The sequence below is a fragment of the Oncorhynchus tshawytscha genome, linkage group LG29, assembly GCF_018296145.1.
Source record: "Oncorhynchus tshawytscha isolate Ot180627B linkage group LG29, Otsh_v2.0, whole genome shotgun sequence".
Lineage (NCBI taxonomy): Eukaryota > Metazoa > Chordata > Actinopteri > Salmoniformes > Salmonidae > Oncorhynchus > Oncorhynchus tshawytscha.
In genome coordinates, this window is record NC_056457.1 from 29,516,897 (window position 1) to 29,531,300 (window position 14,404).

General features: G+C 40.6%; 1 protein-coding gene and 1 long non-coding RNA gene across 5 annotated transcripts in view; one reads left to right on the top strand and one right to left on the bottom strand.

Moving 5' to 3' along the window:
* The window catches only part of LOC112227636, a 77,431-nt gene extending 76,094 nt beyond the window's left edge, over positions 1-1,337 (top strand). Inside the window, exon 3 of the long non-coding RNA XR_006080277.1 lies at positions 1,219-1,337. This is a non-coding gene — a long non-coding RNA (uncharacterized LOC112227636). The remainder of the gene's footprint in view (positions 1-1,218) is intronic.
* LOC112240516 (semaphorin-5A-like) overlaps positions 1-14,404 on the bottom strand; it is a 310,054-nt gene that overhangs the window by 143,123 nt on the left and 152,527 nt on the right. The window lies entirely within an intron of this gene.

Below are 14,404 nucleotides of genomic sequence, written 5' to 3' on the forward strand. Positions count from 1 at the left end.
TGAACCCAGGGTGGTTTATGCTGCCCTAATCTGCATGGGAGGGGTGGAGCCAGCCATGACTAAGCATTTTAAGGTCTTCTACATGAAGACCCTGTATAGTATGTATGATTTTAAGCACTCGTGGTGTGGTGTAGACGGTTTCATTATTGCAATAATTAATTTATATTAAATAAATATGATTGTTTGAAGATATGACAAAGTCTCTCTCAGTACTGACATTTCCACGACACCACACATCCATTCACCTACTCTGCGTCTCACAAAGACACAGTAGTTGGTACCAAAAATCTCAAATTTGGACTCATCAGACCAAAGATTGATTTACACTGGTCTAATGTCCATTGCTTGCGTTTCTTGGCCCAACCAATTCTCTTCTTCTTATTGGTGTCCTTTAGTAGTGGTTTCTTTGCAGCAATTCGACCATGAAGGCCTGATTCACACAGTCTCCTCTGAATAGTTGATGTTGAGATGTGTCTGTTACTTGAACTCTGAGAAACATTTATTTGGGCTACAATTTCTGAGGCTGGTAACTAATGAACTTATCCTCTGCTGCAGAAGTAACTCAGGGTCTTCTCTTCCTGTGGCGGTCCTCATGAGAGACAGTTTCATCACAACTGCTGATGTTTTTTGCGACTGCACTTGAAGAAACGTCCAAAGTTCTTGGAATTTTCTGAATTGACTGACCTTCATGTCTTAAAGTAATGATGGACTGTCGTTTCTCTTTGCTTATTTGAGCCGTTCTTGCCATAATATGTACTTGGTCTTTTACCAAATAGGGATATCTTCTGTATACCAAACCTACCTTGTCACAACACAACTGATTGCCTCAAATGCATTAAGAAGAAAAGGATTTCCACAAATTAACTTTTAACAAGGCACACCTGTTAATTGAAATGCATTCCAGGTGACTAACTCATAAAGCTGGCTGAGAGAATGTCAAGTGTGTGCAAAGCTGTCATGAAGGCAAAGGGTGGTTTGTTTAACACTTTTTTGGTTACTACGTGATTCCATATGTGTGATTTCATAGGTTTGATGTCTTCATTATTATTCTACAAGGTAGAAAATAGTCAAAATTAAGAAAATCCCTGGAATGAGTAGGTGTGTCCAAACTTTTGACTGGTACTGTATATAAATGCATATCAAACAGGAATTTACTGTATATTCAATAAAACAAATAGAGCAATGTAATATTACTGATTACTTTCTCTCTCCGTGTAGGGGATTGGGGCTAATGAACCAATGAACTGCTGTCACCAGATAGATGCCCAAGCCTCAAAACCAGAAACACGGGGGAGACTTCAACACTTGTAATTTTTAAATAAATGTTACATTTTTTATTGGTTTTCCTGTATCTGTACATGAACCCTTAAAACACAGTCCATTGTAAAAAAAATAGTTAATTCCCAAGTGCGGGACATAACACAGAGATGAACCTCTAGCATTCATAAGCTTGTTAAGTACATGAGGGCAAATGCAGTCATGACAGCTACATGTTTTTTTTAAACATAGGACAGGAGTTTACAGGTTTTTGTTCCAGCCCTTCACTAACGCCTCATTTAACTAAATGTGGTCTAAATTGAAGACCTGCACACAGTGCAATCCGCTGGGATAAAAAAAAATCACATTTGTATTTTAGAATGAGCCTAATAAATGACAATGTCCTGACATATCTGCATCATAAACAATAACATGGTTGAATCTATTTATATTTAACATTCATTAAGATGTTGCACACTCCTGCAATATGGTTATCCTGTGGGCTGGGAGGTACCCAACAAGTTCAATACATCTGCAGGGTGTCGGGGTGAGATGTCCTTCAACCTGGAACAAGCAGAGACAATGGGGGAGTCAGTAACCTCACTGCTCAAATTTCAGTACTGGTTCATGTTGTTGAAGCCACAACTACCTTTAATAATGTGCAATCGTTTTGTTAACAGTTTTGCATATTTCTAGGCTTGGTCTGTTGTTAACAGTAAGAGTAGAATAACAACCACTAATTTTAACTAGTAAACCCAAACCCAATCGCACAACACAATAGGGGAAGGGAAAGTGACAAGAAAAAGTTAGCTAACATTAGCTAAACAGACATCAACAGAATGCACAAATAACTTGGCTGGCTGGCAAGCCTAGAACAGAACACAGCTTGCTGCATGTCCCAAAATGTTCATCAGATGTTAACATTTTAAACATGTTTTACCTACAAACGAATTAGGCATCACTGTTTTCTCACGCCAAGGCAATGCAATGCGGCGAAACACAAGCTAGCAAGTTCAGCTTGCTTGCAAGTTTGCAAGTTTAAAAACGTCACAATTTATACATGGCTAAATCTACGATTAGGCCTAGTTTGCTCATTAGTTCATCTCTAAACAGCTGATAAGTACTACGAGATCGGCTTTCTAACGTTAGCTAGCTATCGTGTCCGACTTGGCAACAGGCTGATAAACAACAGTTATTCAACATTTAAAAATCATAAAAAGTAAATACAGGTATGTTGAACATTTGAACATAATTTGTTTAACAAATTAATGTTATACTCACAGTTATTGCTTATTCTTCTGGATAGCCTCTCCAGGGAAGGATACATTGGATGCTGCCTTCAAAACCGCCCAAATGAAGGCGCGTTAGGAGGAACAATTTTAAGGTACCTTGGGCTTGAGACATGCCAATTTTGACATCCTGCCTCGAAATGCTGCATCATTGTCGGTTGGAATACAGTCCATATATCTAAAATGCTGCATCATTGTCGGTTGGGATACAGTCCATATATCTTAAATGCTGCATCATTGTCGGTTGGGATACAGTCCATATATCTAAAATGCTGCATCATTGTCGGTTGGGATACAGTCCATATATCTAAAATGCTGCATCATTGTCGGTTGGGATACAGTCCATATATCTTAAATGCTGCATCATTGTCGGTTGGGATACAGTCCATATATCTAAAATGCTGCATCATTGTCGGTTGGGATACAGTCCATATATCTTAAATGCTGCATCATTGTCGGTTGGGATACAGTCCATATATCTAAAATGCTGCATCATTGTCGGTTGGGATACAGTCCATATATCTAAAATGCTGCATCATTGTCGGTTGGGATACAGTCCATATATCTAAAATGCTGCATCATTGTCGGTTGGGATACAGTCCATATATCTAAAATGCTGCATCATTGTCGGTTGGGATACAGTCCATATATCTAAAATGCTTCATCAGAGACAACAGGGCTGTATTAACTCTCTATTCAGAAAAATATTTTGATAGACAAGAATGGTCATAACTCTGGTCTGTCTTGGAACACATGGGACATGGCTTCAATTTCATTCATATGATTAAAATGCTATATGCCAATCCCTCCCATAATTATAACAGGTAATATTTGCTCTGTTTGAGAATATTCCAAGTTCTGTAAGATACAGACACATTACCAAACAACTTTTTTTTCTATATTTACAACTTAGGTCAGCTATGCTGACCTCTGGAGTCCCTTGGGGAACTCATCTACTGAACCATCCAATGATAGGGGTTATAAATGAATTATCTGGACACCCGAAAGGACTGATCTCTATAAAACAGTATATATATATATATAGAAAAGTATGTGGACACCCCTTCAAATTTTTTGGATTCATCTATTTCAGCCAGACCCATTGTGGACATGTATATAAAATCTAGCACACAGCCATGCAATCTCCATAGACAAACATTGACAGTAGAATGGCCTTACTGAAGATGTCAGTGACTTTCAACGTGGCACCGTCATAGGACACCACCTTTCCGACAAGTCAGTTAGTCAAATTTCTGAGATCTGCCCCGGTCAACTGCAAGCGCTGCTATAAGTCGAAAACATCTAGGAGCAACAACGGCTCAGACACGAAGTGGTAGGCCACACAAGCTCACAGAACGGAATGCCGAGTGCTGAAGCGCGTAGCGAGTAAAAATCGTCTGTCCTCGGTTGCAACACTCACTACTGAGTTCCAAACTGTCTCTGGAAGAAACGTCAGCACAATAACTTTTTTCGTCAGGAGGGAGGATGTGGGCGGGCGGATGGGGACTGAGGGGAGAATGGGTTAGGATTATTTTTGTATGCATTTCTTTTATCGTTTTTTTTTGTACCTGTAACCCCCCTCCCCCTCAAAAAAAAGAAAGAAAGAAATAAAAAGGTGTTCACGCAAAAAAGTAGAGCATCAGTCTGTGACTGCCTTGATGTGTGATATCCCCTCTGAAGTCAAGGTGAGGGGCAGAACTGTCATTTGTCCAGAAGTGTGTGTTGGTTTGTGTGTGCGTGTGTGTTTATGTTTGTGTGTGCGTGTGTGTTCATGTTTGTGTGTGCGTGTGTGAGTGACACTCATCTGTCTCTCTTATCAGCAGGAGGTTCAGGCAGGCAGGCTGATACTAACCAACGGACAGCACAGTTAAATAGTAGTAGGGTGAGTGGAAATAGGTACTTACTGTACTGTGTAGCATAGTATAGTATAGTATTGTATTGTATAGTATAGCATAGTATAGTATAGTATAGTATTCTATAGTACAGTATAGCATAGTATAGTATAGTTTAGTATAGTATAGTATAGTGGGGTGGCAGGTAGTCTAGTGGTCAGAGCATTGGGCCAGTAACCGAAAGGTAAAAATCTGTCGTTCTGTGCCTGAACAAGGCAACTAACACACTGTTCCCCGGTAGGCCGTCATTGTAAATAAGAATTTGTTCTTAACTGACGTGCCTTGTTAAATAAAGGTAAAATAATTATAAAAAATAAAGATATTTATATATATATATATATATATATATATAGTATATATATAGTATGGCATGATATGGTATGGTAGAGTACGGTATGGTATAGTATAGCATATGGTATAGTACTGTATAGTATAGTATAGTAGGATATGGTATAGTACTGTATAGTATGATATAGTATAGTATGATATGGTATAGTATGATATGGTCTAGTATAGTATAGTATGGTATAGTATCGTATGGTATAGTATGGTATGACATAGTAAGATATGGCATGGCATGGTATGGTGTGGTTTAGTATGATATAGTATGGTATGGTATAGTATGGCATAGTACTGTACAGTATGGTGTAGTATAGCATGGTCTGTATAGTATAGTATGGTATAGTATGGTATGATAAAGTAGGATATGGCATCGTATGGTGTGGTATAGCATGATATGGTCTAGTATAGAATGGTATAGTATAGTACTGCACAGTATGGTATAGTATAGTATGTTATAGTTTGGCATGGTATAGTGTAGTATGATATGGTATGGTGTGGTATAGTATGGTATGGTATAACATGGTATGGTAGTTTTAGTATAGTATAGTATTGTATGGTATGTATGATATAGTATAGTATAGTATTGTATAGTATTGTATGGTATAGTATGCTATACACAGCTGCCATCTAGTGGCCAAAATCTAAATTGCACCTGGGCTGGAATAATACAGTATGGCCTTTCTCTTGCATTTCAAAGACGATGGTACAAAAAAAAAATGTTTTTCTTTGTATTATCTTTTACCAGATCTGTTGTATTATATTCTCCTACATTCACTTCACATTTCTACAAACTTCAAAGTATTTCCTTTCAAATGTTATCCAGAATATGCATATCCTTGCCTCAGGTCCTGAGCTCCAGCTACATTTGGGTATGTCATTTTAGGGGAAAATTGAAAAAGTGTATGTGGAGGCGTCACCGTCACCGCCGTAATTATGTTTTTGTTTTTTAATTGTCTAATAAATTCAATCAGTCAATCTGTTTAGACTGCTAGCCCTGAGAACTGCTAGCATTTCCAGTAATACAACATTCTCTGTGTCATTAATAAAGACCACAGAGCTTAAAACACCAGAACTGCTAAAGAGGTCATTTGGACTGCTCATGAATTTAAAACAATTATTACTCTGCCATTTTTTAAAGTCATTCACTCCCTCAGTCCTTGACTTGTCTTAAATAAGTCTATGTAACACACTGTCAGTGATAGAATCTTAACATCACAACAGAACTGAAGTTATAACCAGTTTTAGGAGGGCATGTCATTTTTTGGTTTCCCCCATTGCTCCTCCTTCTCCCGACAGTAGGACCTGCTCCACTCCTTCTCCCAAAAACAGGGCCTGCTCCACTCCTTCTCCAAACAGTAGGGCCTGCTCCACTCCTTCTCCCAAAAACAGGGCCTGCTCCACTCCTTCTCCTAACAGTAGGGCCTCTCGTGCTTCTGTCGTTGTTCTAACTCCTCGTATCGTCGCCGTTCCGCTCTCGCTGCCTCCAACTGCTCCCTTGGAAGGCGATATTCTCCGGCCTGCGTCCAGGATCCTTCTCCATTCAGGATTTCCTCCCATGTCCATTCCTCCTGGCCACGCTGCTTGGTCCGTTTTGGTGGGATCTTCTGTCACGCTCGTTGAAATGAGTAGACCAAGGTGCAGCGTGAATAGAGTTCCACATATTTTAATAAACTGAAACTCACCAAAACAAAACAATAAAGCACAAACGAAATGTAAAGCTACTGGTGTGCACATGTAACAGTACAACTTTAGACCGTCCCCTCGCCCATACCCGGGCGTGAACCAGGGACCCTCTGCACACATCAACAACAGTCACCCTCGAAGCATCGTTACCCATCGCTCCACAAAAGCTGCGGCCCTTGCAGAGCAAGAGGAACCACTACTTCAAGGTCTCAGAGCAAGTGACGTCACCAATTGAAACGCTATTTAGCGCGCACCGCTAACTAAGCTAGCCGTTTCACATCCGTTACACTCACCCCCCTTTTGACCTTCCTCCTTCTCCGCAGCAACCAGTGATCCAGGTCACGGCACCAATGTAACAGTACAACTTTAGACCGTCCCCTCGCCCATACCCGGGTGCGAACCAGGGACCCTCTGCACACATCAACAACAGTCACCCTCGAATCATCGTTACCCATCGCTCCACAAAAGCCGCAGCCCTTGCAGAGCAAGGGGAACTACTACTTCAAGTGACGTCACCGATTGAAACGCTATTTAGCGCGCACCACCGCTAACTAAGCTAGCCTTTTCACATCCGTTACCCACACAGGCAACTAAATGTAGACAAGATCCCACAAACACAAATGAGGAAATGTCTACCTAAATATGATTTTGGATTGAAGATTGTAGGCGAAATGCCAGGGGATTCTAACAGGCTGACCACACCAGAAATCCATGTTATTCAATTATTGCACCCACACTGCTCGCACGCGTCAACGAGCGGCTGTGTTGCCAAGGGCTACAATAGAAGTCTTTGCTTTTTCTGACGCAGATCGAACTGCAATTCCTGCCTCTCCCATCTCCTCATTCGTTTATAGAAGCAGGTACCCACGTGCCATGGTTATACCCACGTGCCATGGTTATACCCACGTGCCATGGTTATACCCACGTGCCATGGTTATACCCACGTGCCATGGTTATACCCACGTGCCATGGTTATACCCACGTGCCATGGTTATACCCACGTGCCATGGTTATACCCACGTGCCATGGTTATACCCACGTGCCATGGTTATACCCACGTGCCATGGTTATACCCACGTGCCATGGTTATACCCACGTGCCATGGTTATACCCACGTGCCATGGTTATACCCACGTGGGTAATTGAAAGACAAACTGCTTTGCCGTTGGTGTAGTAATACTATGAAAGTGTAGATGCCAATCACCACATAAGTTCAAAGATTAAAACGCCTGGAAAGAGGAGAGATGACTAGAAATGATTCGGTTGACCGTTTTATGTGTGGATTTATTGTTGGAGTAGAGGGCCTTGTGCATTTCAGGTCAAATAAAAACTCAACGTTTATATCCCTGGACAAATTAGCTAGCAACAGCAAGCTAGCTAAATAGGATACATTAGCTAGGAAGTGCAAGCTAACTAGCTAACTAGCCATACATGTTTAATGCTTAGCGACCTGTCCCCAAATTAATGTCATTGGTTCAGAGTTTGTTTTGATATTTTAACCTGCACGTAGTGATCGCGTTTGGTGTAGGGGGACAAAATACATGTATGCACGATGACGCACGATGACGCACGATGGCTCACAGCCGGTTTGGGTTCCGCGTAATGGTAACACATTTAAATTATATGCCCAAACGCTCCTTGCAAATGCAGAAGGCCTTAGGGTTTGTATAAATCATTAGACATGTTATGTGGTTTTATTTTGAAATAAATGTAGTTTTGATGTCATCTAATTCTGGAATGGAACTCTAGAATGGACAAAGGGGTGGAGGGGTCACGAGGAATTAGTATAGGGGTTATCAAACAAAAAAACTTTACTTTTTTTTAATGTGGTATGATGGTTATGGAGAACCACATGGGGAAAAGGAGACCAGTGAATCGTTAGACTCGGTGGAGAGATACTATCGCCGTGTGTGGGATTTATTGGATGGGATCTGTTCAATTCAGTTAAAATGGGTTTGCAGGAGGATGAAAATGTTTTGAAGAGGGATTTAAATGGTTTCCTTAAGGACAGGGAAAGAAAATGAGGGGAAACATTTTAATGGTGTCGAAAGCCCTGAATATGAAAAATTCCTAATGAAGAATGATCAACTTCATTATGAATTAAATAGACAGGGAAGATTTCATTAGAGAATTCTTGAGAAACACTCTCTATCCAAATTGTACCATTACTTTAGGAGATTATTACTATTTTCATAGGGAGTCATAAAGAGTTATAATTCTAAGTTGATTAGTTATTCGAATTGGTTTATTTTTGATTTAACATGTTTTTTTTAACACGTGTTTGAGAGGGGAAAATGTCCAGTTCCCTGAGGTAATGGTCTTTGGGGTACTTATACAGTGGTACTGTGTTCAGTCTGCTTATAGAAAGGAGAATATATGTTAATCAGGGATGACAGTTACTTACTGGATTGTGATATATGTATTGCTGATTTCATGTTGTGTTTTTGTTTTGATACAAATATCACAAGATTGGGATCCTGGAGAGGGAATTCTGTGATGGGTTAGGGTGCTATCTTCATGATCTGGTAACTCTTCCTAGAGGTCACCAGTAGAATAAGGGAGTATGGACTAATTTAGAAAACATTTTTTTTTAGCAGTATCATTATGTTATGCTTTTTGATTTGTCTTAGAGATTTAAGACTTAAGAAAATGTTAATGTCATAATTTGTCATGTAGTCAATGTTTGTCTGGTTTCCTGAAACAGAAATGTAACAAACTTAACTGTTGTTATGATCTGTGCTTTTTTGAGGTTATCATGGAAGGTGAGGTCAGATCGTTTCTTAATGCATGGTAGGAATATTTTGACCATAGACAGTTTGTGTAAACCTCAACAGGGACAAAGTGGGGCTGAAATGAGAAGAGTTATGACCGGCAATAAATGGTTGTTTATAAATGTGTGTTCTAACAAGGTTGATGTGTGCGAAGTTGATCAACTGGAATTTGAGCCCTAGTCTCAAAGTAAGAACTGAGGTCAGTCCTTCTAAATGTAATTTATAGAAATGTTTTAGTTGTGATGGGGATACAGCGAGAGAGAATGGCTTAAGCACGATGAGGGGTGGATACGCTGCCAACATTTATGTGGCCGAGAGTCTCCAGAAACGTATCTCTAAGCGTCGTCCTGAGGGGAGGTGGTTTGTTTGGGGGAATCACTGGATGACGGCTTGGGACAAACATGAAAGCTGTTTTTGTTTCAACCTGAATTCAGAATCTTTATGCTGCTAAATTATTGAAGACGTACTTGGTTTATTTTTTCTTTCCAAGTCAATATGTTTTTGGTTTGGTGGAACATGAGGGTGTTCATGATTCCAGAGGAGGGAATGATGTCTCTTGACTCACTGATTTGAGAATGTGTTAGAATGTTTATAACTGTAGAAAATCCATTAGGAGTACAGTGTGTTATGGGTTAGATGTAGTGATAGAGGAGTACAGTGTGTTATGGGTTAGATGTAATGATAGAGTATAGTGTGTTATGGGTTAGATGTAGTGATAGAGGAGTACAGTGTGTTATGGGTTAGATGTCATGATAGAGTATAGTGTTTTATGGGTTAGATGTAGTGATAGAGTATAGTGTGTTATGGGTTAGATGTAATGATAGAGTATAGTGTGTTATGGGTTAGATGTAATGATAGAGTATAGTGTGTTATGGGTTAGATGTAGTTATAGAGTATAGTGTGTTATGGGTTAGATGTAGTGATAGAGTACAGTGTGTTATGGGTTAGATGTAATGATAGAGTATAGTGTGTTATGGGTTAGATGTAGTGATAGAGTACAGTGTGTTATGGGTTAGATGTAATGATAGAGTATAGTGTGTTATTGGTTAGATGTAATGATATAGTATAGTGTGTTATTGGTTAGATGTAGTGATAGAGGAGTATAGTGTGTTATGGGTTAGATGTAATGATAGATTATAGCGTGTTATTGGTTAGATGTAATGATAGAGTACAGTGTGTTATGGGTTAGATATAGTGATAGAGTATAGTGTGTTATTGGTTAGATGTAGTGATAGAGGAGTATAGTGTGTTATGGGTTAGAGGTAATGATAGATTATAGTGTGTTATTGGTTAGATGTAATGATAGAGTACAGTGTGTTATGGGTTAGATGCAATGATTGAGGATTACCATTCCCAGACACTCTATATTGTTACAGGAGATAGCTCATAGAAGAGGGAGGACAGGGATTTAGTTGAATATTACAACTACCTAGATCATGGTGAGAGTAGAAGAGATACCAGTGGCATTTCAGACATTATGGTAAACTTTCAGGACACCTGTGACTCAGAGTTTTGTTAGGTTGGATATTATTCCCAACTCATTCGTTTTTCTCCCATTTCTAACAGCCGGTGAATATTGGACAGATTACATGCAGGAGGTTTTCTCACGGCAGGAGCTGTAGGGACAGTAACTGACGGAGCTGTAGGGACAGTAACTGGAGCTGTAGGGACAGTAACTGATGGAGCTGTAGGGACAGTAACTGACGGAGCTGTAGGGACAGTAACTGAAGGAGCTGTAGGGACAGTAACTGAAGGAGCTGTAGGGACAGTAACTGAAGGAGCTGTAGGGACAGTAACTGAAGGAGCTGTAGGGACAGTAACTGAAGGAGCTGTAGGGACAGTAACTGAAGGAGCTGTAGGGACAGTGACTGAAGGAGCTGTAGGGACAGTAACTGAAGGAGCTGTAGGGACAGTGACTGAAGGAGCTGTAGGGACAGCAACTGAAGGAGTAGTAGGGACAGTAACTGAAGGAGCTGTAGGGACAGTAACTGAAGGAGCTGTAGGGACAGTAACTGAAGGAGCTGTAGGGACAGTGACTGAAGGAGCTGTAGGGACAGCAACTGAAGGAGTAGTAGGGACAGTAACTGAAGGAGCTGTAGGGACAGTAACTGAAGGAGCTGTAGGGACAGTAACTGAAGGAGCTGTAGGGACAGTAACTGAAGGAGCTGTAGGGACAGTAACTGAAGGAGCTGTAGGGACAGTGACTGAAGGAGCTGTAGGGACAGTAACTGAAGGAGCTGTAGGGACAGTGACTGAAGGAGCTGTAGGGACAGCAACTGAAGGAGTAGTAGGGACAGTAACTGAAGGAGCTGTAGGGACAGTAACTGAAGGAGCTGTAGGGACAGTAACTGAAGGAGCTGTAGGGACAGTGACTGAAGGAGCTGTAGGGACAGCAACTGAAGGAGTAGTAGGGACTGTAACTGAAGGAGCTGTAGGGACAGTAACTGAAGGAGCTGTAGGGACAGTAACTGAAGGAGCTTTGGGGACAGTAACTGAAGGAGCTGTAGGGACAGTAACTGAAGGAGCTGTAGGAACAGTAACTGATGGAGCTGTAGGGTCAGTAACTGAAGGCATAGTTCTCACGTGAAGCGAGGTCCAACTGCATAATGGGTGAGAGAAGACACCATGACACATGAAGCAGAGAGAGAGAGAAAGAGAGACTAGAGCCCACTGTAAGACATACAGATGTTTTGGGTCTGGGAGCTACTGTAAACATCATAGTTGGATTGGCTGCTTTATGGGTTAATGCATCATATGAGAGGATAGAGGGGTAATTGTACTGTGAACAATATGTTGAAGCCATTGATGTGAAAGCAGATACAGTGCTGAGTTACCTCGGATTATGGATACACACTTGCATATTAGGTGTCGTGCCTATCAGGTGAAATGGAGGAGATGGGGAACAAAGTGAAAATGACATAACTTGGGAACACCTCTCGGGAAACCTGGGGCCTAAAGGGGAAGACTGGGTGAAAACATGAGGAAGCTTTTTAGAGCATTCATTTTTGTGGAACCCAGCAGGAAATTATCCTGGAGGCATAGAGTCAGGTGAAGAGAGAGCGGGAATTGTCATGGTCTCAGACATTGGTTGTCACGCATATATAATTATGCATAGCTTATCACATCGTTAACAAGGTTGTGTTTTGTGTGTCTTTTTGTTGCTTTCCAAGTCTTGTGCTATTACTCCCTTAGGATCCAGAAGGGGCAATTGGAGAAACTAAAAGCCGCTCCATCTGCCATTGAAGGAGATCGCAGATTCAGCTGGAATGGCATTTTGTTGTGTGATCATAGTTCGGAAGCCATAGGTCTCTGAATTTGAACACCTCGCGGTGACTGGTTGTTCAATGTTGGTTCATTTGTTTGTTTGTTTTATTCATGTTTTCTAATCATTGTATTAGTAATTTCCAAGTTTATATGAATTGAACATTAGGATGCTATTGTTCAAGACGAGGGACTGTTGGATTCGATATTTTTAACATCGAGATATTAAAGACATGATAGATCAGATGCTTAGTATAGTAAAAGAGACTGGGTCTCTGTAGAAAGACAGATAGCTGAGGAATGTGCTGGAATGTGTTGAGGGATGGGAGCAGAGCAACGTGTTGATACAGGGGAGACAGATGGATCTCTGTGGATTAGATTAAGGAGGGGTTGAGGTCAGGAGGTGAGGACAGATTCTCATAAGGGAGTATTAAAGGTTTGGTATCCTGTTACCCTCTTTACTCTCTTCCTGTAGGATCATACAATGTAAGGATTGGAGAGAAGGATGAGTGTCTTAAGTCGGATATAAATATCTGGATGGGACAAATGTTGGGTTGTCTGAATTACAGCTGTACAGAACCTTTGGGAAGAATTAAACTTGGTTAAAGCTTCTCTTGTGTCCATGCGTTATTTACTCTGAAAAATAAGAACCTAACACTACCAATTGGATATCATGAAATTGGGGAGAAAAAGAGGGTAAAGTAGCAAAAGTTTACCGTATGGTTGTAACAAAGGTACTCCACAAATACATTTGATTGATCACTTGAATAGTTGTGTTTTTGTTTTGTTTTTACACATAGCCTACAGGAACATAAACTTATAAAAATGCTATTGTGTTTTTTGAAGAAAAAAAAGAGTATTGGAATGTTACCCAAGGCCTACATAAACACAACCCAATTATTATTAGTGTTAGAATGTTGCAGTCAGAATTTCATGATATCTCATTAGCTTATAGGGGGCTCCATGGAGAATTTCATGATATCTCATTAGCTTGTAGGGGGCTCCATGGAGAATTTCATGATATCTCATTAGCTTGTAGGGGTCTCCGTCGAGGCCCAGCGGTTCTAGTGTTAATTCTGCTGAGGCCTCTATATCCTCCCTCTTTTCCAAACTCCTGTGGAGTCAGAGAGCCTTCAGACAATAAAGTGCCATTCACTATTAGGTAGAACGCTGGTGGTAGAATTTTTATTTTATTTTTAAATTTTACCTTTGTTTTACTAGGCAAGTCAGTTAAGAACAAATTCTTATTTTCAATGACGGCCTAGTGGGTTAACTGCCTTGTTCAGGGGCAGAACGACAGATTTGTACCTTGTCAGCCCGGGGATTAGAACTTGCAACCTTTCGGTTACTAGTCCAACGCTCTAACCACTAGGCTACCCTGCCGCCCCAAGTTGACCTTCAACATAGATCTAGGATCAGATTACCCTTCCACCATTCTAACCTGAACCATTATTGGGATGTAATAACACCTGGTCCTGGGTTAGTGGTTAGGGCAACTTCTACCTGTTCCAAGAAGAGAACTGTCATAGTTTATTAGGAGCAGCAACACTCCATGGAACAGCAGGTTGGTCATTTTAACGCTGTCATTGTGATGTTTTACATTTCCTGTCAGTGAGTTTCATAACGTGGTGGGTCATTATTTTACAGGTTTGTGAGGTGATTGAGCGACCTGTATTCAACTGTATTAAATAGAGTATTAAATAGAGCAAACTGTATGTGGACTCTGGGGCACAAACACAGACGAACGTACAGATGCACAAACATATTAATGCATACCCTCCATCACTTAAAATGAAAACCCACCAACGCTCATAGTGAATATCCAGAAATACTCATAATAAATACTCACCAATGCTCATAATGAAAACCCACCAACGCTCATAGTGAATACCCACCAACAATCATAGTG